Source organism: Jaculus jaculus, chromosome 2 (assembly GCF_020740685.1).
Source record: "Jaculus jaculus isolate mJacJac1 chromosome 2, mJacJac1.mat.Y.cur, whole genome shotgun sequence".
In the NCBI taxonomy this organism is placed as follows: Eukaryota; Metazoa; Chordata; class Mammalia; order Rodentia; family Dipodidae; genus Jaculus; species Jaculus jaculus.
This window is the reverse complement of record NC_059103.1, coordinates 48134378-48160811: the sequence shown is the minus strand read 5'-3', so window position 1 is coordinate 48160811 and position 26434 is coordinate 48134378. Positions and strand designations below refer to the sequence as shown.

The window sequence follows — 26434 nt, the reverse complement described above, 5'->3', positions numbered from 1 at the left end:
AGGAAAAAAAGAAAATATATTTATTTATTTATTTATAAAAGAAAAAAAAAAGGGGGGAAGGCCAGTCTGTGTTTTCAGAGATAAGGGGAACATGGCAATCTGCGAAGGATGTGGGACTCTGTGGATGTTTTAAGGCCCATCTCCACCTTCCTGTCTAATAAAATAGTTTCACAACAAAAAAAAAAAAAAAAAAGAAAGAAAAGAAAAGAAAAAAAAGCCAAGCCAGTCTATTGGGCTTGCCTCAAAAAAAAAAAACAAAAAACAGGGCAAATACTAGGGGTGGTGTCACATGCCCTTAATCCCAGCACTTGGGAAGTAGAAGGACCACTGTGAGTTTGAGACCAGAGTGGGCATACAGAGTGAGTTCCAAGTCAGCCTGAGCTAGAGAGAGACCCTATATGGGGCGGGAGGGAGGCAAAGGACTTGGATAGACATTACCCCAAATGGCCCATGACCAGACATCTACAGAGCTTCATTAGTCATAGTGATAGTGCTATCAATAACCTGTCTCCTCTTCTAGCTATTTCATAAAAATGCTATCATGAAAAAAATCAATATGCATATACCTTAAGCTGGAATTCAGATCTGCCCCCAGTAATGGGGCTGAGCCATAGGACCCACCCACAGTGACACCTCCTTTAGCCAGTGGGCTGATGACCTAAATTACAAGCTTTTTAAATACACTGAAGGCTAGAGAGATGACTTAGCAGTTAAGGTGCTGGCCTGTGAAGCCTAAGGACCCATGTTCATCTCCCCAGATCCCATGTAAGCCAGATGTACAAAGGTGAGGCAAGTGCAAGATTGCAAATGCCCACTAGGTGTTTGATTGCAGTGGCTGAGGCGTTTGCCTTCAAAGCTAAAGGACCCAGGTTCAATTTCCCAGGACCCACATTAGCCAGATGCAGAAGGGGCACATGCATCTGGAGTTTGTTTGCAGTGGCTGGAGGCCCTGGCATGCCTATTCTCTCTCTCTCCCTCTTTCTCTGTCAAATAAATAAATAAATAAAAATAAAATTAAAAAAAAAATCAATATGCATGGAAATCGTATAAAAATGCTGATCTGATGGATGTGGTAGTGCTCACCTTTAATCCCAGCACTTGAGAAGCAGAGGTAGAAGGATCACTGTGAGTTCGAGGCCACCCTGAGATGAGACTACATAATGAATTCCAGGTCAGCCTGAGCTAGAGTGCAATCCTACCTCAAAAAATCAAAAACTTTAAAAAGGTGATCAAACTTTTTCAGACCTTCTGCAAGAAACTCTCTGTAGCTCATTACAGTCTATTTAAAATCCTGGTGTGCTAGGAATAGATGGTAAGACCCTATTGCTGAAGACTTCACATAATTGACCTGCAAGACCACTGAGAAATCCTGCTGGAACTGAGCTGATAACCTCCTCCATGTAGACCAGCTGACAGAAAGCTGGAAGAAGCCATTCTACATGTAGTTCAATGGGAGAAAGAGATACCACCAGTAAAGATACTCAACAGTGTACACTGCAAGCCTTATAATTGGCCAGCCAGCCCAAATGAGCCAACAGGTGCAACAGTGGCATGCCTATCATGGTGGAAACCAACTGCCCTCTAATTGGACTGGAGGCCCACTCCACAGGAGAGAGCACATCCCTGATACTGAAAACTTAAAACACGGTAGTCATGAGCCCTAGGTGTGTAACATCTTCTGATGTCTGCATAAATGTATATACTATGCTTATCAAACTGCCCAGTAAGCACTTCTCTTAATGTTCATACCCTTATATTAATGCTACTCTCACTTTTGGTAGAGAAACTTCTCTTTTCAGATGGAAGTGACCTTGGAATGACTCAGAAGGTATCATAGTGCTGGAAAGATGTGACTGAAGTCCTGAAGTACTGAGTAACATCTCGATCACACTTTCCAAGGCTCAGGGTCTAATGCGGAAGAGGTGCTGGAAAGAATGCAAGAGCCAAAGGAAGAGTAGGACTCCTTACAACGTGCTCCCTCCAGACATAAAATGGCCTGGATACCCATGACCTCAAAGTGCCTGATACTACCTACACAAGACCATCATAATAGGAGGAAAAGATCATGACATCAAAATAAAAGAGAGACTGATTGAGATGGGGGGGATATGATGGAGAATGGAACTTCAAAGGGGAAAGGGGGGAAGGAAAGGAGAGTACTACCATGGGATACTTTTTATAATCATGGAAAATGTTAATAAAAATTGAGAAAAAAATAAATAAATAAAACCCTGGTGTGGAGCTAAAGAGATGGCTTAGCGGTTAAGGTGCTTGCCTGCAAAGCTAAGGACCCATGTTTGACTCTCCTGATCCCACATTAGCCAGATGCACAAAGGTGAGGCAAGCACAAGGTGGCACAAGCCCACTAGGTGGCACAAGCGTCTGGCACTCAATTGCAGGGGCTGAGGTCCTGGTGCACCAATTCTCTCTCTAAAAATAAAGTAAGAAAATAAAATTTGGGGTTGGAGATACAGCTTAGTGGTTAAGGTGCTTGCCTACAAAGCCAAAGAACCCAGGTTCAATTCTTCAGGACCCATGTAAGGCAGATGCACAATTCTGCATCTGGAGTTCAATTTGTAGTGGCCAAAGGCCCGGGCATGCCCATTTCTCTCTTTCTCTATCTGCCTGCCACTTTCTCTCTCTCAAATAAGTAAAATTTAAATTTAAAAAAATTATAAAAATTATAAAATTAAAAATTATAAAACCCTAGTGTAGTAAGGCAATTATGAATATGCTTTTTCTTTTTAATGTTTTTATTTTTATTCAGTTAAGGGAGAAAGAGGCACAGAGAGAGAGAGAGAGAGAGAGAGAAAGGGCACACCAGGGCCTCCAGTTGTTGCAAACGACCTCTAGATGCATGTACCACCTTGTGCATCTGGCTTACATGGGTTCTAGAGAGTTGAACCTGGGTCCTTTGGCTTTGCAGGCAAGCACCTTGCCTGCTAAACCATCTCTCCAGCCCAGAATATTCTTCTGTTAATTGAGAACCATTTATAGACTTCTAAATACAGATTTAATAGCTTTAGATTTTCTTTATCAAATTTGAATAAAAAATCTTGAAATATTCAGCTTTTCACAAAAGGTAGCAAAGGCTCAGTAAAATATACACTTGTAAAAAAATTAAATAAATAAAAATAAAATATACACTTGTGCGATATAATGGAACCAATAAAATACCCTCATATTCAGTCCACATTTGTTTTTTACAATTTTTCAAGAGCTGGACAAATACTTCCATTTTATAGCTTGAAAAAAAAGTCAGAGGGCCAATGGCTTGCCCAAGATTACAGTAAAGAATGACCTTCAGAGTCAAAAACCTAAAAAACAAAAGCCGGGCGTGGCCTTTAATCCCAGCACTTGGGAGGCAAAGGTAGGAGGATTGCCATGAGTTCAAGGCCACCCTGAAATGACAGAGTTAATTCCAGGTCAGCCTGGACCATAGTGAGACCCTACCTCAAAAAAACCAAAACAACCAAAAAAAAAAAAACAACCTAAAAACCATCTGACATAGCCAATTATTAAGCTCTCTACATGCTGCTACCTTACATCAGGTAATATGCACCTATATGGAAGGGCACAAGAACTTGGGAGGGATGAACATGACTTCACTAGAAAAGTATTTTCCTGGACAATTTCCTTGAAGCCTAAGTCATTATCTTCGCACCCTAATCTGCCCCTCCTAACTTCACCATCACTCAGGTAGGAATCTGAGGGCCTCCTAAATTTCCTTCCTCTCATGCACATATCAAAACTAAAGAAACATACCATATTCCACTTCCTTAGGCAATTTCAGTCTGACTGTTCATTCCTACTGCCCTAGTTTAGCCCTCCACCATCTCCTTTGGATGACTGGTTTGGCAACTCAAATACCAACAGGTGTCTTCATATTTGGTTTTTGGTGTTTGTGTTGTTTTCTTTGAGGTAGGGTCTCACTCGAGCCCAGGCTAATCTGGAACTCACTCTGTAGGTCCAGGTGATCCTCCGACCATAGCCACTGGAGGGCAGGGATTAAAGGCATAAACCTCAACATCCAGCTTTTATATTTGATTCTTGTTTTTGATTTGTCTTGCTATATAGCCCTTGCAGGCCTGAAACTATGTGGCTCAGGCTGTCCTTGAACTCACCCTCCCAAGAGCTGAGATTTCAGGCATACGGAAGATGTGTATCTTCACAAAATCTTGCATGGCTATCATTCTGAATAGATTAATCTGTTTACATTGTTTCCAGTTTAAATTCCTTAGATGCTGTCCACTGTCCATCCAATCTATAAACACAACTCAACATTATGATGCAGCCAACATGCCTTTCCAGCCTGTCTCACTCCCCCACCACTCCCACACACATCCTATGCTCCAGGCACAGTGAACACCCACCAAAGATGACAAACAGGTTTGACTGCTCATACCAAGTCCAAATAATTGGTGGTGGCTGCCCGAAGCGTCCTCCCTAGAACTCCTAGGCTGCTTATAAACTCAGCAGCTAAAATGGAATGGCTGATTAGTGAGCACTGTTTGCTGTTAGCACAGGGAAGTGGGTGGCACACAATGACACACTTAGCATCCGTATGCGTGCTATGTTGTCCTTGAATACTCGATGCATTTCCACATTTCTAAACCCTTCGGAGTATGTACTTCCACCTGCATGGGCATCTTCTTACCCTTCAAGGCTCATCCTTCATGACCTCTGAGACTCAAAGAGACTTGCCAGGTGTCACGAGGCGAACTTGGCCCTTGTCTTCTATGGACTCAGTTTCCTATGTGCTGCTACTGTTCTGAATTTACTGCATGACACTGCAGGCATTAGCTTCTTCTGTGTATGTTAGCCCTCTCTGCATCTTCAGCGTCTAGTACAGTACACTTACAAGGCGTCCTTCTGAATACTGATGAAATTAGTAAATGAACAAACATGCTATTTTAGGAAAACCAAGGAAGGCCAAACCCAGGATCAGTGAGCCTATGTATGGCCTGTGCTAACTACACTGTACTAATACTTGTCAACTCTATGATTATCTCTCAGAAATATAAGATTTATTAAGATTAAAAAAGATTAAAATGTAAGATTTAAGGAGTATATCAGATAGGAATTTGGCTTTAAATTACATTGGGGGTAAGAGAAAAAGTTGGGGAAATGAGAAAAAACTCACAGTACTATTTTTTTTTTGTTTAATTCATTTTTATTTATTTTTTGGTTTTTCAAGGTAGAGTTTCATGCCAGCCCAGGCTGGCCTGAAACTCACTATGTAGTCTAAGGATGCCCTCGAATTCACTGCAATTCTCCTACCTATACCTACCAGGTACTAGGATGAAAGGCATGCACCACAACACCTGGCAAATGTCATTTTTTTTATGAGAGAGAGGGAGAGAAAGAGAGAGACAATTGGGGCACCAGGGTCTCTAGCCACTGCAATCAAACTCCAGAAGTGTGTGCCACCTTGTGCATATATATTACCTTGTGCAACTGGCTTATGTGGGTTCTGGAGAGTCAAACTTTTGTCCTTAGGTTTCACAGGCAAGCACTTTAACACTTAAGCCATCTCTCCAGCCCTATCTTTATTTTATTTTATTTCACTGTTGCTTAGTTATTTGAGAGAGAGAAAGAAGCAGATAGAGAAAGAAAATGGGTGCACCAGGGCCTCTAGTCCTGCAAATGAACTCCAGACACATGCACCACATTGTACATCTGGCTTACATGGGTCCTGGGGAATAGAACCTGGGTCCTTTGGTTTTGCAGGCAAGTGCCTTAATGTCTAAGCCATCCCTCCAGCCCCCTAACTTTTTTTGGGGGGGTGCTCAAGGTAGGTCTTGCTCTAGCCCAGACTGACCTGGAATTCACTATGTAGTCTCAGGGTGGCCTTGAACTCACAGCAATCCTCCTACCTTTGCCTCACAAGTGCTGCAATTAAAAGCATGGGCCACCATGTCTGCCCCACCCCCTAACTTTTTTTAAAGGCTAGTTGTGGGCTGGAGAGATGGCTTAGTGGTTAAGGCATTTGTCTACAAAGCCAAAAGGACCCAGGTTCAATTCCTCATTACCCACATAATGCCAGATATGTCTGGAGTTTGTTTGCAGCAGTAAGAAGACCTGACGTGCCCATTCATATTCTATCTCAAATAAATAAATAAATTTTAGAAGGCCAGTTGTGGTGGAACACACCACTGAGAGGTAATTGCTAAATAGGTGGAGGCAAGAGGATGAGGAGTTTGAGGTTAACCCAGACTACACCAGTAGGCTCACTGGGTAAGAGTGCTTGCCAAGCAAGCATGAGGGCCCCTGAAAGGGTCAGATGATGGTCAAGTTTGTTGTCAATTTGATCTGTTCAGGAATCCAGACATTCCTATTGAGTGGGTCTCTGAGGTTGCTTCTAGGAATGATTAACAGGAGGAGGAAGTCCTTCCCCCAGGGTGGAGCTTTATCTCAGGAAGTTGGTGGGGTGGGGGCAAGAATCCTTTCCTCCCACCTGGCTGCAGTGCTGCTCACTGCCCTCCAGCAAGACTGAAGATGGGGGCTCTCCAGGAAGCCCCCAGGCCTTCAGTGCTGACCAGGACTGCTGAGGCATCCAGCCTCTTCGACTGAGCAGCTACCAGGTTCCTTGACTTTCAGGCCTGCAAACTGCTGTTGCTGGACTGCTATAAACTAATCTAATAAATTCCCTTTTAATGCAATTCATTCTATCGGTTCTGCTCCTCTAGAGAACGCTAACACATGCCTGATTCACACTGAGTTTGATTCTCCAGCACCCATGCAAGTAGCTAGGTGTAGCCATGCACCTGTAATCCCAGTTCAGAGAGAAACTGTCTTAAGGAAATAAAGCAGAAAGGAGCAATGAGGAAGACGCCCAATATTTTCCACTGGACTCCACACACATGTGCATGGGACACCTGCATCTTCCCACACATACCACACCATACCTAACACACACCCACACATACACACATACACACACACACACACACACACACACACACACACACACACACAAGAATAAAAACTGCATAAGCATAAGTAGCATAAAACACTTAAGAACCTAAGTATATTTTCTATACATAATTTTTTGTTTATATATTTTTTTAATTTATTATCTTTTTATTAACAACTCCCATGATTGTAAACAATATCCCATGGTAATGCCCTCCCTCCCCCCACTTTCCCCTTTGAAACTCCATTCTCCATCATATCCTCTTCCCCTCTCAATCAGTCTCTCTTTTACTTTGATGTCATCTACACATTAAATTTTAATTAAAATTTGCCAGAAAAGGGGGCTGGAGAGATAGCTTAGCAGTTAAGGCACTTGCCTGTGAAGCCTAAGGACCCAGGTTCAATTCCCCATTACCCATGTAAGCCAGATGCACAAGTTGGCACATGCATCTGGAGTTTGCAGTGGCTAGAGGCACTAGCATGCCCATTCTCTCTATCTGCCTCTTTCTCTCGCTCAAATAAATATATTTTTTTTAATTGATAGAAAAGGCCCACACCTTTAATCCCAGTACTTGGGAGGCAGAGGTAGGAGGACAGCTGTGAGTTCAAGGACATCCTGAGAGTACATAGTGAATTCAAGGTCAGCCTGGGCTACCTCGAAAAACTTTAAAAAAATAAAAAGGGCTGGAGATAAAGCTCAGTTGGCAGAGTGCTCGCCTGGCACACACATGGTTGTGGGTTCAATGTCAAGACTCATATAAATGGCTATATTTCCTGCACTTGGGAAGTGGAGAAAGGAGGATCAGTTCAAAGTCCTCCTCAGCTATATAGTCAGTTCAAATTCAGCCTGGGACTCATGAGACACTGAATCCAAAACAAAACAAAACAAAAAAGGCCGGGCACAGGCTGGAGAGATGGCTTAGCGGTTAAGTGCTTGCCTGTGAAGCCTAAGGACCCCGGTTCGAGGCTCGGTTCCCCAGGTCCCACGTTAGCCAGATGCACAAGGGGGCGCACGCGTCTGGAGTTCGTTTGCAGAGGCTGGAAGCCCTGGCGCGCCCATTCTCTCTGTCTTTCTCTCTGTGTCTGTCGCTCTCAAATAAATAAATAAATAAATAAATAAATATTTAAAAAAAAAAAAAAAAAAGGCCGGGCATGGTGGCGCATGCCTTTAATCCCAGCACTTGGGAGGCAGAGGTGGGAGGATCATCGAGAGTTCGAGGCCACCCTGAGACTACATAGTTAATTCCAGGTCAGCCTAGACCAAAGTGAGACCCTACCTTGAAAAAACAAAAAAACAAACAAACAAAAAAAAAAGACAAAATACAGTTGCTTTCAAAGAAACAAACAAACAAAAAACCTGAGTGAATTTAACAGTGATAGGTACACAGAAATATAGGAAATACTAAAGGGAGTTCTTCAGGCAAGAGAAAACTGGTACCACAACAAAGGATGGAGACAGGCATGGTGCACGCCTTTAATCCCAGCACTCCAGTGGCAGAGGTAGAAGGACTGCCATGAGTTTGAGGCCACCCTGAGATTACATAGTAAATTCTAGGTCAGCCTGGGCTAGAGTGAAACTCTACTTGGGGGTGAGGGGGGAGTATGTAGTGCATGCTCTGGAGAGATGCCTCAGTTGAGCTTGGCTTCCTTATAAGCATGAGGACCTGAATTTGATCTCTAGAGCCTACATAAAAAAGCCAGGCGAGAGCTAGGCGTGGAGGAGCACTCCTTTAATCCCAGCACTCGGGAGGCAGAGATAGGAGGATTGCCATGAGTTCGAGGCCACCCTGAGACTCCATAGTGAATTCCAGGTCAGCCTGGGCTAGAGTGAGACCCTACCTCAAACCCACCCCCTCCCCCCCAAAAAAAAGGCCAGGTGAAGAGGTGCTCACCTGTAATTCCAGGGCTAGAGAGGTAGAGACAGGAACAGCCCTGAAACTCACTAGCCAGCAAGTCTAGCTTATTTACTGAGCTCCAAAGCCAGTGAGAGACCCTGACTAAAAAAGGTGGAGGGCACCTTAGAAACAACACCTCATGTTGTCATTGGGCTTGCACACACATGGGGGCAGGGGAGAAGTGTGTAGTGAAAAAAAAATAATAATAGCTGGGTATGGTGGTACATGCCTTTAATCTAGCATTGGGAGGGTGAGGTAGGAAGACTGGCATGAGTTCAAGGCCACCCTGAGGCTACACAGTGAATTCCAGGTCAGTCTGGGCTATAGCAGACCCTACCTCGAAAAACCAATGAAAAAAAAAAAGTAAGTAAATTGAATCACAGATGGAAAATATTTTTAAAAATCTGAGTCCCAGGCTAGAGAGATGGTTCAGTGGTTAATACGTTTGCCTACAAAGCCTAATGACCAAGGTTTGAGTCCCCAGTACCCATGTAAAGCCAGATGAACAAAGTGGTGCATGCATATGGAGTTCATTTGCTTTGGCTTCTGGCCCTAACACACTCATTCTCTCCATTCCCCCCTCCCTGCTTGCAAGTTAACTAATTAAATAATTTAAAAAAAAACAGTTGTGGTGACTCACACCTTTAATCCTAACACTCAGGAGGCAGAAGTAGATGGCTCACTATGAGCTCAAGGCCACCCTGATATTACAGAGTGAATTCTAGGTCTGTCTAGGCTAGACAGGGAAACCCTACCTCAAAAGAGAAAAAAGAAAAAAAGGGGAGGGGACTGGAGAGATGACTTAGCAGTTAAGACACTTGCCTGCACAGCCAAAGGACACAGGTTTGATTCCCCAGTACCCACATACAGCCAGATGCACAAAGTGGCACATGCACCTGGAGTTCCTTTGCAGTGGCTAGAGGCTCTGGCATGCCTGTTTTCTCTAAATAAATAAAGTATTAAAAAAAAAAAACTAAGTCCCGACTTTTTTCTTATTCCCTAAATAATGCAACTATTTATACAGCATTCATACTATAATAGGTATAAGTAATTTAGAGATGACTTATACAGGAAGTATGCACATAGGTTATATACAAATGTCTTATCATCTTATACAGGGACTTGAGCATTTGGTTTTTTTTTTTTCTTTTTTATTTTATGAGAGAGAAAGAATTGGTGTGCCAGGGCCTCCAGCCATCGCAATTGAACTCCAGATGTGCCACCTTGTGTGCATGTGCAGCCTTGCATGCTTGTGTCACTTTGTGCATCTGGCTTACATGGGACCTGGAGAGTTACATGAATCCTTAGGCTTTGCAAGCAAGCTCCTTAATGCCAAGCCATCTCTCCAGCCCACATTTGTGAATTACTTTTTGTTTTGCTTTTTCAAGGTAGGATCTCATGCTAGCCCAGGCTGACCTAGCACTCATTCTGTAGTCTCAGGCTAGCCTCAAACTTGCAGTAATCCTCCTACCTCACCCTCCTGAGTGCTGGAAGTAAAGGTGTACATCACCATGCCTGGCCATTTGTGGACTTTGATACCTGGGGAGATAAGATGTAGAACCCTGGAACAAGTCTAGGAAAAGCTACAATGTTTTAGTAGTACTTAAGAAAAGTTTTGATCTCATATATGGAATCTAGATCTAAACATATATAAATAAAAGACATATATAAAATATATGTTTTATATATTTATGTAAAAACATATATAAAAATACTTTTTAAAAAGTCAAAAGTGAGCCGGGCATGCTGGCGCTTTAATACCAGCACTCAGAAGGCAGAAGTAGAAGGGGTACCATGAGTTCAAGGCCATCCTGAGACTGCAGAGTGAATTTCAGGTCAGCCTAGACTAAGAGTGAAACCTTACCTCAAAAAAATAAAAAAGAAAAAGAAGTCAAAGTGGACTGGAGAGATAACTTAGTAGTCAAGGCACTTGCCTGCAAAACCTAAGAACCCAGGTTCAATTCCCCAGGATCTACATAAGCCAGATGCACAAGGTGGCGCATATATCTGGAGTGGAGTATGTCTGTAGTGGCTAGAGGCCCTGGCACATCCCTTCTTTCTCTGTCTCTTTCTCTCTAACTCTCTCTCAAATAAATAAATAAAATATTGTTTTAAAGTCAAAAGTAAAATTATGAAAATTGTGTAAGTGCAAACATTAGTGAAAGAAAGGTAGTGTTTACTGTACACATATAACTGTAGTTACAATGTTAAAGGGTCAGTCTCCTCAGACAGGATTCTAAATAGGTATGCATCTAAAAGGGTTTAATAGGGCTGGAGAGATGGCTTAGCGGTTAAGCGCTTGCCTATGAAGCCTAAGGACCCCGGTTCGAGGCTCGGTTCCCCAGGTCCCACGTTAGCCAGATGCACAAGGGGGCGCACGCGTCTGGAGTTCGTTTGCAGAGGCTGGAAGCCCTGGCGCGCCCATTCTCTCTCTCTCCCTCTATCTGTCTTTCTCTCTATGTCTGTCGCTCTCAAATAAATAAATAAATAAAAATGAACAAAAAAAATTAAAAAAAAGGGTTTAATAATAATAGTAATAGTAATTAATAGCAATAATAAATAAAAGGTGATAAAAATAAATAATAAATGTGATACAGCAAAACATTTTTCAAGGCTGGGGACATAGTTCAGTAGAAAAGCACTTGCCTAGCATTCATGAGATCCTGAGTTTGGTGGCCAACACTGCAAAACAGGAAAAACATAAAAACAACAAACACAATAAAAACCTTTCTATTTAACCAAAACACTGCATTAATGAGCCAGAATGGGAAACAGTATCTGTAGCACATGTAACTGCAAATGGCTCACATCCAGATATTCAAACACCAAAACTTGTAGAGAGTAAGCAAGCCAGGCACAGCGGCGCATGCCTGTCCAATATACAGGCAGACAAGGAACACCTCAGCTACATGGCAAGTTCAAGGCCAGTGGAAAGACGGAGAGGGAGGGTAGGACAGAAGCCAGTAAGGAGTGGGGACATGGGTCTAAAATCTCAGCTCACCAGGCATGTTGGCACACACCTTTACTTCCAGCACTTGGAAGGCAGAGGTAGGGGGATCACTGTGAATTCGAGGCCTCTCTGAGACTCCATAGTGAATTCCAGGTCAGCCTGGGCTAGAGCGAGCCCCTACCTCAGAAAACATTGGCCAGGGAGGTCACTGATACCCCCAAAATATTACAGGCCATTGCCAAGGCTCTTGGTTTCCCACCAGGAATAGATGATAAGACCCTATTGCTGAAGTCTCCACATACTTAGGCTACAAGGTCACTGAGAAATCCTGCTATAGCTGAACTGAAAACCTCCTCCATGCAGACCAGCTGACAGAAAGCTGGAAAAAAGCCACGCTGTGTGCAGTTCAATGGAAGAGAGAAAAATCACCAATGGAGATACTCAACAGTGGACACCACAAGACTTGAAGTTGGCCAGCCAAGCCAAATGAGCCAAAGGGTACAATAGTGGCAGGTCTGTTATGGGGGAAACCAACCACTCTCTAATTGGACTGGAGGCCCACTCCATGGGGTGGGGGGAATACATCTCTGATACTGATAGTCATGAGCCCTAAGGGTGTAACACCTGCTGCTGTCTGGCTAAATGTATATACTATGCTCACCAAACTGCCTAATAAGCACTTTTCTTAATGTTTATACCCATATATTAATTCTACTCTCACTTTTGGTTAGAGAACCTTCTCTTTTCAGATGGCAGTGACTTTGGGATGACTCAGAAAGCACCATGGTGCTGAGAAGAAGTGACAGAGGAGTGCTCAGCACTGTAATATCTCTATCACACCTTCCAAGGCTCAGGGTCCATTGCAGGAGAGGTGGTAGAAAGAATGTAAGAGCCAAAGGAAGGGTAGGACTCCTTACAACATGCTCCTCCAGACACAAAATGGCCTAGATATCCATGACCTCACAGTGCCTGACACTACCTACACAAGACCATTATAATAGGAGGAAAAAATCATGGCATCAAAATAAAAGATTGAGAGGGGAGGGGATATGACAGAGAGTGAAGTTTCAAAGGGAAAAGTGAGGGGGGAGAGGAAATTACCATGAGTCTGCAATTATGGAAGTTGTCAATAAAAACATCAATTAAATTTTAAAAAATAACAATAATAATTAAAAATATTAAAATCTCAGCTCTCAGGAGGTAGAGGCAGTTGGATCAAGAGTTCAAAGTCATCCTCAGCTACATAGTGAGTTTGAGGTCAGTCTGGGCTACATGAGACCCTGTCTCAAAATAAAAACTGGGGCTGGAGAGATGGCTTAGTGGTTAAGGTGCTTGCCTGCGAAGCCTAAGGACCTATGTTCAATCTCTCTCCAGATCCCCCGTAAGCCAGATGCACAAAGGTGATGCAAGCACAAGGTCGTACATGAGCACTAGGTGGTGCAAGCAACTGGAGTTCGGTTTCAGTGGCTGAGGCCCTGGTGAGCCAATTCTCTCTCACATTTGCTATCACTCACTCTCCCTCTTAAAATAAAAAATGTATAAAGGCCTGAAGATAGAGTTCAATGGTAAGATGCTTGCCTAGTATGTGCAAGGCCCTAGGTTCAATCCCTAATAGTGGAGATTTAAAAAAAGACAACAAAAGTTGCTTTCCAAATCTAACAGTTTAAATATGGAAACTTGCTGGGTATGGTGGCACATGCCTTTAATTCCAGTGTTCAGGAGACAGATAAGAGGATCACTGTGAGTTCAAGGCCACCCTGAGACTACATAGTTTATTCCAGGTCAGCCTGAACTAGAGTGAGACCCTACATTGAACCCCCCCCAAAAAAAAACAAAGGAATTTAAATATGGAAACTTATTAACATTTCAACTTTTCTTTTTTTAATATAATTTTATTTATTTATTTGCAAGCGAGAGAAAGAGGCAAAGAGAGAGAGTGAATGGGCCCTCCAGCCACTGCAAACAAACTCCAGATGCATACGCCCCCTTGTGCATTTGGTTTACATGGGTTTAGGAGAGTCAAACTGGGATCCTTTGGCTTTGCAGGCAAACATCTTAACTGCTAAGCCATTTTTCCAGCCCCTCAAGTTTTCTTTCTTTTTTTGATCACTGGCTTCAATGTAGCTAAGGATGGCACTTAATTCCTGATCCTCCTGCCTCCCTCTCCAGAGTCCTAGGTGTGCCACCACACTCAGGTTATGTGGTGCTGGGGTTCAAACCCAGAGCCTCATGCAACCCAGGCAAAGTGCTCTGCCGCTTGAGCCAGATCCCCAGCCCTACATTTCAGTGTCTCTGTGTAGAAAACAATGAGTCCAGCCACAAGAAGCATCCTCAGCGCTTCCAGCCTGGTTCCTAAGTACCACTCTCCAATTAAGGGAGCCAGGGCTCCTTGGAGTAAGATAGGCTGATTCCAGGAGTGGAAGGAAACACACAAGAGGAGCTTCAAAACAACTTGTACTGCCAAAAAGCAAAGGCAGGCTCCACAAAACAGAAAGATGGCTAAATGTCAAAGGGACACGCAACCAGAAGCAGCAGCACAACGGACACAGCTGGAAAAAGGTGAGCAACAAAATAAAGTAAAATGGATAACCACCCAAGTACACAAAATTGGGAGTCCAGAATAACAAAAATAAATGACTGAAGAAAATTAAGTAACTGGGAGAAAGGGACAAATCATCCTCACGGAAGAATTTGAAATAACATTTTCAACTTTTTATTTGCAGGACTATATTAGACTGAATCAGGGGACTTGTGCATGATAGCAAACTCTGTACCCACACAGCTATATCCCTGGTTCCCAAATAATGTTAAGTAGATATTCACACCTCCGGGAGCTAGTTCAATTACTAGAACCCCTGCTTCTTTTTTTTAAATATTTTATTTTTATTTGAGAGAGAAAGAGAGAGAGAGAGAGAGAATGGGCACATTAGGGCCTCCAGCCACTGCAAACAAACTCCAGACCCATGGGCCACCCTGTGCATCTGGCTTATGTGGATCCTGGGGAATCATGTGCTGGGATCAAACTGGTCAGGTCCTTTTGCAGCAAGCCCTCTCACCCACTGAGTTATCGCCATAGTCCCTGAATGTTTTGTTTTTTCTCTTCTAAATTTCAGTCAAAACTCTTAACCAAGTGTGGTGGTCCCCACCTTTAATTCCAGAACATGTAAGGCTAATCAAGGTAAGACTATCACTACAGTAGGGTATGGTGGCACACGCCTTTAATCCCAGCACTTGGGAGGCAGAGGTAGGAGGATCACCATGAGTTTGAGTCCACCTTGAGACTACAGTTAATTCCAGGTCAGCTGGGCTAGAGTGAGACCCCATAATGAAAACCCGAAAAAGAAAAAGAATATCAGTTCAAAGTGAGTTCCAATCTGGGCTAGAGTGAGACACTGTCTTGAAAACAAATAATAATAATAATAACAAAGTCAGGCATGGTGGTGCATGCCTTTAATCCCAGCACTTGGGAGGCAGAGGTAGTAAGACTGTTGTGAGTTCAAGACCATCCTGAGAATACAGTGTGAATTCCAGGTCAGCCTGGGCTAGAGTGAGACCCTACCTAGGAGGAAAAAAAAAAAAAAAAATCTTTCCTTTACAAAGTTCAAACTCAGCATCTACGTTCTTACTATTCTCTCTCTGCATAAGGCAGAAACAGATACAAAGCTACATGGTATTTTTTTCCAAAATTTCTCCCCCAAAACTCTGTGGCAGTCCAATACAGTTCAGTATAAGTGGAACTATTTGAAGAGTAAACCAAAGTTGAAAGTGACAACAATCTTATCCAATTGTTGCAGTCAGGTTCACATTGCTGGGAGAAATCATCCAACCAGAGCAATTTATGGGAAAAAGAGGCTTATTTTGGCTTACAGGCTTCAGGGGAAGCTCCACGATGGCAGGGGGAAACAACGGCATGAGCAGAGGGCAGACATCACCCCCAACAGGAACAAGAGAGTGTGCCAAACACTGGCATGGGGAAACTGGCTATAACACCCATAAGACCGCCCCCAACGATACACTGCCTCCAAGAGGTATTAATTCCCAAATCTCCATCAGCTGGGAACCCAGCATTCAGAACACCTAAATTTATTGAGAACAGACACCTGAATCAAACCTCCACACCAATTACAGCTTAATTTTGAAAATCATCATTTGAACATACTGTTTAAAACCTTTCTCAGGTGCTTAAAAGTGGACTGAGTGAATGAGAAGCTTCAAGTTTAAGCTATATTAACCTCACAGTAAACTTATCACTATGTTTATACTTTCATTCTTCTTATAACTATATTTGAATTACGCAGGGAGCAGTGGCAGTATTATAACCAATAAGGTTTATCAGAGGCACAAGTATTGCTAATTGAATTCAATAGACAGGGAAAATAGAACCCATGGTAGGAATTCAAGGCATGCTCTTAGAAATAATCTCAGGGATAGAGAAATGGCTCACTGGTTAAACAATTGCCTGTGAAGCCTAAGGACCCTGGTTTGAGGACTGATTCCCCGATAACCACGTTAGCCAGATGCACAGGGTACATACAGCATGTGCCTGGAGTTTGTTTGCAGTGGCTGGAGGCCCTAGTGTGCTCATTCTCTCTCTCTCCCTCCCTCTCTCTCTCTCTGTCACTCTCAAATAAATAAACAAAAAAGAAAGAATCTGACATGTAAACATACTGCACACAGAGGCCAATTCTTACGCCTATAATCAATAAGGTATTTTAGCTGTCCATAATTCTATCATCAACCCCTAAAAACTATCCTGGACTCATACACATAGATTTTTACATATTATATACCTGATAATGACTAGCTTGTGCACACTCAAGAAATATACCAAAAGTGGACAAAAAATGTAATTGTATCTACCTTCTCCACAAATATTCTCTTTAAAATCAAGTATTATTTCAAGACCACATTTCTAACCAAATTAGCATGAACTTTGCTGAGAAGCTTGACTGGTCATATCCTTTTTTCAAATCCCAAACAAAGCCTGAATGTTCCCTAGCTAAGAAAACATTCTCTAGGGACCCCCTGATTAGTATGCAAACAGACCTCCTTTGTTCCTCCCAGGAAAACCTATCCCACTATACAAGTTAAGGTTGTTGAAAATCAAGATGTGACAATAATTCTCTAAATGTTCTTTAAATACCTAAAACTTAAAGGTACATCAAAAATTTTATAACCAAAATTTGAAGTTCATGACTGTTTTCCAATGAGTATATAAACTTCAGAAGGCTGACGAGGCTATGCAGGAGTCTCATCTCTAACACTAATCATTTCTCAGCCTTTTGGCTAAGACCAAGTATCATCTCTAGTATGACATTAATAAGGCTTACTTGTGATATTCTCACTAATAAGTGTTTTACTCTAGAAAGATCCGGGATATTAACTAGGTTTTATCAGTTACCACTGTCTTAAGCTACCACACTGTGCTCCAAATCGCAGGTACACTAGGGAGAACAGAGCCCAGTCTTGTGGGTTTCCCATAGTCTCATTTAGTGGCAGCTGGCCTTGACTTCTTTATCTTCCTGCCTCCAACCTCCCAAATGTTGGATTGACATGCTGCCACCAGGCCTGCCTGGCTACTCAAGTGTACTTAACTCCTCAGTTAAAAGAACTATGAAAATGAAAACGTCATTAACTTGTATCTAATAAACTCTCCTCAATCAGATCTTACCTTACTATATTGTGTAAAGACCAGGGGAAATAAAAATGTAAAATAAATCTGGGCGTGGTGGCGCACACCTTTAATCCCAGCACTTGGGAGGCAGAGATAGGAGGATTGCCATGAGTTCAAGGTCACCCTGAGATGACAGAGTTAATTCCAGGTCAGCCTGGACCAGAGTGAGACCGTACCTCGAAAAACCAAAAAAAAAAAAAAATTAAAAAGTAAAATAAAAACTGTATCGAATCATAAAAGCAATCTCTGCTCCCTGTCATCACACACTGCTCATTTTATGATCCTAACTTGTAATTTCCCCTCTGCATCTCCCACAGCTTCATATACATTGCTTGCATGGCCAATGCAACTACAGGCCTAAAATACAGTTACATTCTAAGTAAAATCACTCATTCTCCCCAAACTGGCCTCATTTCTATTCCTCTATCACTTTTCATCATTTTTCTGCTTCTCTTATGCTTGTTTTCTGTGTTCAAAATGAACGTGTTCCGGGATAGATCTATACAGTCACTTTTGCTACTACTGTAGGTTCTGCATCAACCAACTATGGATTAAAATGTTTGGAAATAAGAATACATTTGTGGGGCTGGAGAGATGGCTTAACAGTTAAGTGCTTGCCCGTGACGCCTAAGGACCCCAGTTCGAAGCTCGATTCCCCAGGACCACGTTAATGAGATGCACAGGGGGTGCACGCATCTGAAGTATGTTTGCAGTGGCTGGAGGCCCTGGCATGCCCATTCTCATTCTCTCTCTCTCTCTCTCTCTCTCTCCCTCCATATATGTGTGTATGTATGTATATATACACAAATACATATACATATATATATATATTATATATATATATATGCCTCTTTCTCTGTCACTCTCAACTCAATAAATAAAAATGAACAAAAAAAATTTTAATAATGCATTTGTATTGAAGGCTGGGGAGATGGCTCAGTGATGAAAGACACTTTGCTTGCAAAGCCGACCAGCCTGTGTTCAATTCCCCAGTAGCCATGTAAAGCTAGACAAAGTAGTACGTGAGTCTAGAGTTAGTTTGCAATGGCTAGAAGCCCTGATGTGCTCATATAACACTCACTTTCACTCTCTTTCTCTCAAATAAATTAAATAATAAAGGAAGCCAGGCATAATGGCACACACCTTTAATCCTAGCACTTAGGAAACAGAGGTAGAAGGACTGACATGAGTTTGAGGCCACCCTGAGACTACATAATGAATTCCAAGTCAGCCTGGGTTAGAGTAAGACCCTACCTCAAAAAACTAAAAAATAAATTTTTAAAAAGGTGCAATCTACTGACTATGGTGGTGCACGCCTTTAATTCCAGCACTTGGGAGGCAGAGGTAGGAGGATTGCCATGAGTTCAAGGCCACCCTGAGACTCCATAGTGACTTCCAGGTCAGCCTGGGCTAGAGTGAGACCCTAGCTCAAAAAACCAAAAAAAAAAAAAAAAAAAAGGTGTAATCTTTACAAAAGAAAACAATTCATTTATATTGAATACACACATACACCTTTTTTCCTTGTCATTATACCCGAGGTAAAAAGACACAAACGAGCCGGGCGTGGTGGCGCACGCCTTTAATCCCAGCACTCGGGAGGCAGAGGTAGGAGGATCGCCGTGAGTTCAAGGCCACCCTGAGACTACATAGTGAATTCCAGGTCAGCCTGGACCAGAGTGAGACCCTACCTTGAAAAAAAAAAAAAAAGACACAAACGCTATCTAGGATTTATACTGCATTGTAAGTATTCTAGAAATAAATTACAGTATAAGGGAGAATTGCATAGCTTCTATGCAAACACTTCATGCCATTTTATATCAATTTTAGAGGGGCTGAAGAGATGGTTCATGGGTTAAAGTAACTTGTGTGTAAAGCCTGATGGCCTTGGTTCAACTCCCCAGTCCCCACGTAGTAAAACCCTGATGTGCCCATACTCACTATTAATATTTCAAGTAACTAACTAAATAAAACACTGCTTGCTTATAACCATTTTAGGATTTAATCTAACCTAATTTATAGGACATTGATATCTATAGTAATCTTGGATCCAATCCATCTCATATCCCAAGGGACAACCTGACCACAGTACTACAAGTAAACAGGAGCTCTGCTGGACTAGTAATTGCCTAGCATACTCAAGGCCTTGAGTCCAACCCCCAGCACTAAAAGTAGAAAAAAAAAAGGAAACAAGAACTAAAGTCAGTTCTACTTATCTCCAAAACAAGTCAGTAAAGCTGAGAGGTGCTCTGTCTCCTCATGGAGTAGTACTGGCAGTACCAAGAGCCAAAGGCCCTCACTCACTCACTGTTCCACAGCAGAAAGGGCAGTGGCAGGAGTCACAGACTTGCCAATCACAGCCAGGACCCACTACTACACGCTGACCACACCCTGGGCCTCACCCGTCTGTCGTCTGCTGGACTAGTTCTCAGCCAGGATGATTTTGCACCTCACCACTGGCAATATCTGAAGATTTTTTAATTGTCACACTGGGGAAGAGGTGTTCTTGATATCCAGTGGTACAGCTTGAGACGCTGTGACGAGGGAGACCCCACAACAAAGAATTCTTTGGGCCAAAATGTCAGTAGTGCCTGAGTTCAGACATCCTGACCTAGACAACTGCCCCAATTCTGAGTCAAGATTTGAAGAGACTGCAGAGGTAAGCCGTGGCAGTGTAGGAGGAAGAACTAACCTATTTAGTCACTGCATACAGATTACCTCACACTTTGTGCCGATTAAAAAAAAAAAAAAAAGAGCAAGAGATTCTGATTTTTCAGATGGCTAGATGCTGGAAAAGTTAAGAAAGTTCCCTTACTTCTCCCTCCCCCATGACCTGGAATTCACTCTGTACTCTCTCAGGGTGGCCTAAAACTCATGACAATCCTCCTATCTCTGCTCCCCGAGGGCTGGATTAAAGTCATGCAACACCACGCACAGCTAGGTTAAGAAATTTACTCAAGGTCATTCAGCAACTAAGAGGAACCAAACCAAATCTGTTTTAGAGCCAGGGCGTGGTGACACATGCTTTAATCCCAGCACTCACCCTGAGTTTGAAGCCACCCTGAGACTACACAGTAATTCCATGTCAGCCTGGGCCAAAGTGAGACCCTACCTCGGGGAAGAAAAAAAATCTCTGTCTTGTCATGATGCTACAAAGCCAGAGGTTAAAACTGATTCCAAGGGCTGGAGAGATGGCTTAGCGGTTAAGCGCTTGCCTGTGAAGCCTAAGGACCCCGGTTCGAGGCTCGGTTCCCCAGGTCCCACGTTAGCCAGATGCACAAGGGGGCGCACGCGTCTGGAGTTCGTTTGCAGTGGCTGGAAGCCCTGGCTCGCCCATTCTCTCTCTCTCTCCCTCTATCTGTCTTTCTCCCTGTGTCTGTCACTCTCAAATAAATAAATAAATAAAAATTCCTTTAAAAAAAAAAAAAAACTGATTCCAAGAGTTTACCAGTATGACTTTAAACATGTTACTGGACTCCTCTACCATACTGGAAAATACATAAATGAGCTGGGTATGATGCCCATGCCTGTAATCCCAGCACTTAGGAGGCAAGAAGACACTGTAAATTGAAGGCCAGCCTGGGCTACAGTGAGACCATCTCAAAAAGTTAAAAACAGGGCTGGAGAGATTGCTCAGTGATTAAGGCACTTGCCTACAAAGCCTAGAGACCTGGGTTTAATTCCCCAGTACCCACATAAAGCCTGCACAAACTGGTATGCATCTGGAATTTGTTTAAAAAAAAGAAAAAGAAAAGAAAGAAAACCAACAGGCAGTCTCTTATTACTGCCCAGCCTGCTGCCCTTGGCACACTTCAATACACCTGTTTTCTTTGAGACAAGGAGTTGGGTGTTATGACACACACTTCTGATCCCAGCACTCAGGAGGCAGAGGTAGGAGAATCACTGTGAGTTCAAGGCCAGCCTAAGTCTACCCAGTAAATTCCAATTCCAGGTCACCCTTGGTTAGAACAAGACCCTACCTCAAAAAATCAAAAAAAAAAAAAAAAAAAAAAAAAAGGAAAGGGGTGGGAGTCCTGCATGGTGATGCACACCTTTACACCTTTAATCCCAGCACTCAGGAAGCAGAGGTAGGAGGATCACCATGAGTTCGAGGCCACCTGAGACTACACAGTGAATTCCAGGTCAGTCTGGGCTACAGTGAGACCCTACCTTGAAAAACCAAAAAAAAGAAAAAAAGAGAGAGAGAGAGGAGAGGGAAAGGGGAAAGAAGATGGAAGGAAGAACAAGAAGGGAAAAAGAAAAGAGAACATTACATGTTTGCACAGTACCAAGCTACTATCACTTTGAGAAAAGGCCTCTGGGACCCCAGGCTGGGCTCAAATGCCTCATGTAGCCATGCTGACCTGCCTTCTCAGCCTCCCAGGTGCTAGAACTGCAGGCATGCATCCACACCTGGCACTACTTACTAATCACTTTAACAGACAAAATTACAGCCAGGTATGGTGGCACATGCCTTTAATCCCAGCAATCAGAAGGATTGCTGTGAGTTCAGAAGGATTTGGGACTACAGAGTTAAGACCCTACTGAAAGAAGAAAGAAAGAGAAAGAGAGAGAGGAGAAAGGGAGGATGAGCTGGGATGGATTAGCGGTTAGGGTGCTTGCCTGTGAAGCCTAAGAACACATGTTCAAATCTCCACGTCCCATGTAGCCAGATGTACAGTGACGCAAGCACAGGGGCGCACGCATCTGGAGTTTGTAGCAGCTGAAGGCCCTGGCGTGCCCATTCTGTCTGTGTCTCCCTCTGCTCCCTTCTCTGTCTCACAATAAAATAAAAAAAGAAGAAAACCAAGATTACAAACTGGGTGTACTGGCAGAGTTGCAATCTCAGCATTTGTGAGGTTGAGGCAAGAATGTCAAGAGTTCAAGGCCAGCCTCTGCTACACTATGAGTTTGAGATCCTGTCTTAAGCCAACAACAACAAACAAGATTACAGCATAATGGCTCACAGGTTGATTATGTAGCCCAGTGGCCCAGCACTTGCCTACCACGCACAACGTCGCCCAACGTTCCATCCTCAGCACTACAGAACAAAATTCAAAGGTTTAAAGACAATGTGTTTTACTCTTAAATCCTAGTAAGAAATAAGCTAACATTACATTTTAGGCTGAATTCCTTCAGTATCTTTTCTTTTAAATATTTCATTTTATTTTATTTATTTGTGAGAGGAGAGGCAGAGAGAGAGAATGGGCACATGATGGTCTTCAGCTGCTTCAACCGAACTCCAGACACATGCACCACCTTGTGCATCTGACTTACGTAGGTCCTGAGGAATTGAATCTGGGTCCTTTGGCTTTACAGGCAAGTGCCTTAACCACTAAGCCATCCCTCCAGCCCTCCCTTCAATAACTTAATCTTAAGCTCTGAAATGCTCCAGACTATATCAACAACGTTGATTAGGTTCTCTCCACAACTGGTAGCAGAGATCATTAGCAGGAATATAAAGATGACCATTAATTATAAATACATTGTGGTTTCTAGAAAACCTCTATTTACTTTTTTCTTCATAGTGTATTACAGTGAAGCCATCATGTTATTACCATAGTAATGATGGGGGAAAAATACTAATTTCAATATAAGGTTCCAGCACCAATACTAACAGAAAGTGCACTAGGATGGGGCAATTTCCTCCATCACAGTGTTGCTCATTGTAATAGTGGTGTGTGCAAGGGAGAGTATAGTTGATGACAGATTCCTTTAATTGTAAAAACCATATTCAAACAGAAACCAGGTAAACATAGAGAGATGTGAACAAGAAACAAACAAATCCTCCTTAACCCATCTCATCATTGAGCCACCAGAAAACAGTCAGTGACAGTGATAGTCTGTGCATTATCATCATCATTCTCATTCCCTCTCTTTTCTTCCCTCCACTGATATACCTTAATGATTACAACAGCATGTATGTTGGAGATTTTTCAATTTTAATAAAGTTTGGGATGCACATAAAAAAAAGAAAGTGCACTAAAGAATATACTCTTCTAGAATTAAGTTTCTAAATAGTTCTTGACAAATTGTCTCTCTCTCTCTCTCTCTCTCTCTCTCTCTCTTTTAACTTAGGCAGAGAATGGGCACACCAGGGCCTTCTTGCCACTGCAAAGGAACTCCAGACACATGCGTCACCTTGTGCATTTACGTGGGTACTGGGAATTCAAACCTAAACCAGCAAGCACCTTAACCACTAAGCCATCTCTCCAGCCCAAGATTATCTCTTAATAAACCTAACTGTATAAACTGAGTTTGTTCTCTCACCACTGTCAATGATGCTTTTGAAAGCAGGCAAAGCTTCACTGTTGTTTGTTTTGTTTGAAAGAAGACTGGTTTCTCAGCCTAATTTTTTTTTAATTATTTATTTGAGAGAGACAGAGGAATAGGCAGACAGCAAGAAAGAATGGTCATGCCAAGTTCTCTAGACACTGCAAACGAACTCCAGATGCATGTGCCACCTTGTACATCTGGCTTACATGGGTACTGGGGAATCGAACCTGGATCCATTAGGCTTTGCAGGCAAGCGACTAAACTGCTAAGCCATCTCTACAACCCTTCATTATTTTTTTAAAGTACCTTTTCATGCCATTTTAGTCTAGTGTAAATAAATTACAAATGAAAATGTAATTTACTACTAAGTCCAAATGTAAAGCAACAATCAAATCTAAAAACTATTGGAAAAAAAAATAATTTCAAAAAAGTAACTTTTAAGAGGTGGTTTTAAATATCCTTAAGTGTATATATTCATCAAAACACCACATGGCACCTGGAAAATGGTACTCATGTTTAAGTTTTTTGGTGGGGGAGAGGGGCTTGGAGTAGGGTCTCATTCTAGCCCCAGCTGACCTGGAATTCACTATGTAGTCTCAGGATGGCCTTAAACTCACAGCGATCCTCCTACCTCTCTGCCTCTTGAGTGCTGGGATTAAAGGCATGCACTGCCACACCCAGCAAATGCTTAAGTTTTTAATGCATCACCATAAAAATAAATTTAATACAAAATTAAGACTAGTTTTAAATAAACATGTTTACACTAAAAAAGAACTAGCATGGTGGCACACACCTTTAATCCCAGCACTCAGGAGGCAGAGGTAGGAGGATTGTTGTGAGTTTGAGGCCACCCTGAGACCCCATAATGAATGCCAGGTCAACCTGGGCTAGAATGAGACCCTACCTGGAAAAAACAAACAAGAAAAAAAAACAAGAAAGAAAGAAACCTGAAGTCAAGTCTGGTAGTGCCCGCCTTTAATTCCAGCACTCAGAAGGCTGAGGTAGGAAGATTCTCTGGTTGAAGCCAGCCTGCGACTACAGAGTGAGTTCCCAGTCAGCCTGGGCTAGAAAGAGACCCTACCTGGGAAAAACCAAAGTAGGAAAAAGAGAGAGAGAGAAACCTGCTCTAGCAGAACTGAAAGAAGTGATAATATTGAATGTTTTCATTCTTTTTTGAAAAGGGTTTTCTTAATTACATCTCTCACCTTCTTGACGTCTATCAACTTGCCAAAGTGAAGGTGGGTTGTTTTTCTGTTTTCAATAGATCTGCCTCTCAAAAGACTGAATTGAGTTTTAAAAGTTGGGTAGGAGAAACTTATTATGAGTCTTACCAATGAAGCACCTGGATGTGTCACTGTTTAGGTGACAAATCATTTAGAACTGACAGCAGACAATACCTAAGGAAACTCAAGTTTTCTTTTATGTGAATATTCTTGTCAACTTTCTAGGAGCATGATTTTCATCACAATAAATTCTGACATGTCAATAATAGTTATTTCCTAACTTCTCGTACTCCCAATCATTAACCACCACCACCACCACCCCACCTTTTTTCCCCCCACCTTTTTTGTATACATATAATTTCTCCCAAGACAGTAGACTTCCCATGGCTCAGATTTCTTCTTCCTATTCCCAAGTCTGAGTCCTGTCAAATATACAATGCTGCGAGTTGACTCCTCTTTCGCAAGGGTGTAATTTTCCCGACTCTGGGAATGAAGACAGGAGGATCCTGAGAAGATCTCAGGTGAACCATCCCTGATACCTTATCACATCTGCCCACTTCGCAGATTAAAAATATATATATAAATAAATAAATAAGCGCCCTCACACTGATCCAGCAAAGAGCTACCCTCTCCCCCTGCCCCCAGGGCTGCTTCCCCCTCCGGAGCGCAGAGAAGAAGCGCAGCGGAGCGGGGCGGGATGCTCTTCCGCGCTCTCAGCCGCATCCCAGGCCCGTGGACCGCAGGCCCCGCGGGGGGCGGGGGAGTGGGGAGGACGGGCTCCCAGGCCCGTCCTCCCGGGGTTGGAAGGGGAGGCCGCCCCGTAGGGGGGTGGGGTGGGGACGGTGGGCAGGGGTCGGGCTCGTCCCAGCGACCTCACCGGTGGCGGGGGCCGGCGGCCCGTCGTGGCCGGCGGCGGCGGGCGCCAGGGTGACGGCGCCGTCCCTCCAGACGCGGATCTGCGCGGCCGAGCGCACGCGGCGGCGGGGCGGGCGGCGGGCGGCGGCGGCGGCGCGCAGGGAGCCGCAGCACTGGTAGCACACGGCCCACGCCTGCTCCTCGTTGATGGGCTGGTTGTAGAGCCGCAGGATCTGCTCGAGGCTCAGCGCGTCGTCCTGCGGGCCCGCTTCCGGACAGCGCTCGGCTTCCGAGCCGCCGGCCGGGCCTGCGGGCTGGGCCATGGCGCGGCTGTGGTGGACGCGCACCGGACCGGACCGGACCGGACCGGCGCGGGCGGACGCAGCTCGCCGGGCTCCTCGGCTCCGTCCTCCTCAGCTGGCGAGCATCGCGTCCACGCGCCGCCGCCGCGCCCTCATCGCGGACGGCCGCCGCCCAGGCTGACCGCCGCCGCCGCCGCCGCCGCCGCCGCGGGGACAGATGGAGGGAACGGCGTGGGCGAGCGGAGGGAGGGCGGCGGGGACGCCGCGGAGGCCGGGTCGTGCGCTCGCTCGCTCGCTCGCTCGGTCTCGGTCAGCCGGCCGGTAACGACGCGATGGCGTCCGCTCGC

General features: G+C 43.7%; 1 protein-coding gene across 3 annotated transcripts in view; it reads right to left on the bottom strand.

Moving 5' to 3' along the window:
* Positions 1–25859, bottom strand: part of Spire1 (spire type actin nucleation factor 1) — a 218781-nt gene extending 192922 nt beyond the window's left edge. For 2 of the 3 annotated variants that reach the window (XM_045143068.1, XM_045143067.1), the window contains exon 1: positions 25808–25859. The gene's annotated coding sequence lies outside the window, so the exon portion shown is untranslated. The remainder of the gene's footprint in view (positions 1–25807) is intronic. The other variant, XM_045143070.1, reaches the window with a different exon arrangement.
* Between the last annotated feature and the right edge of the window lie 575 nt (positions 25860–26434).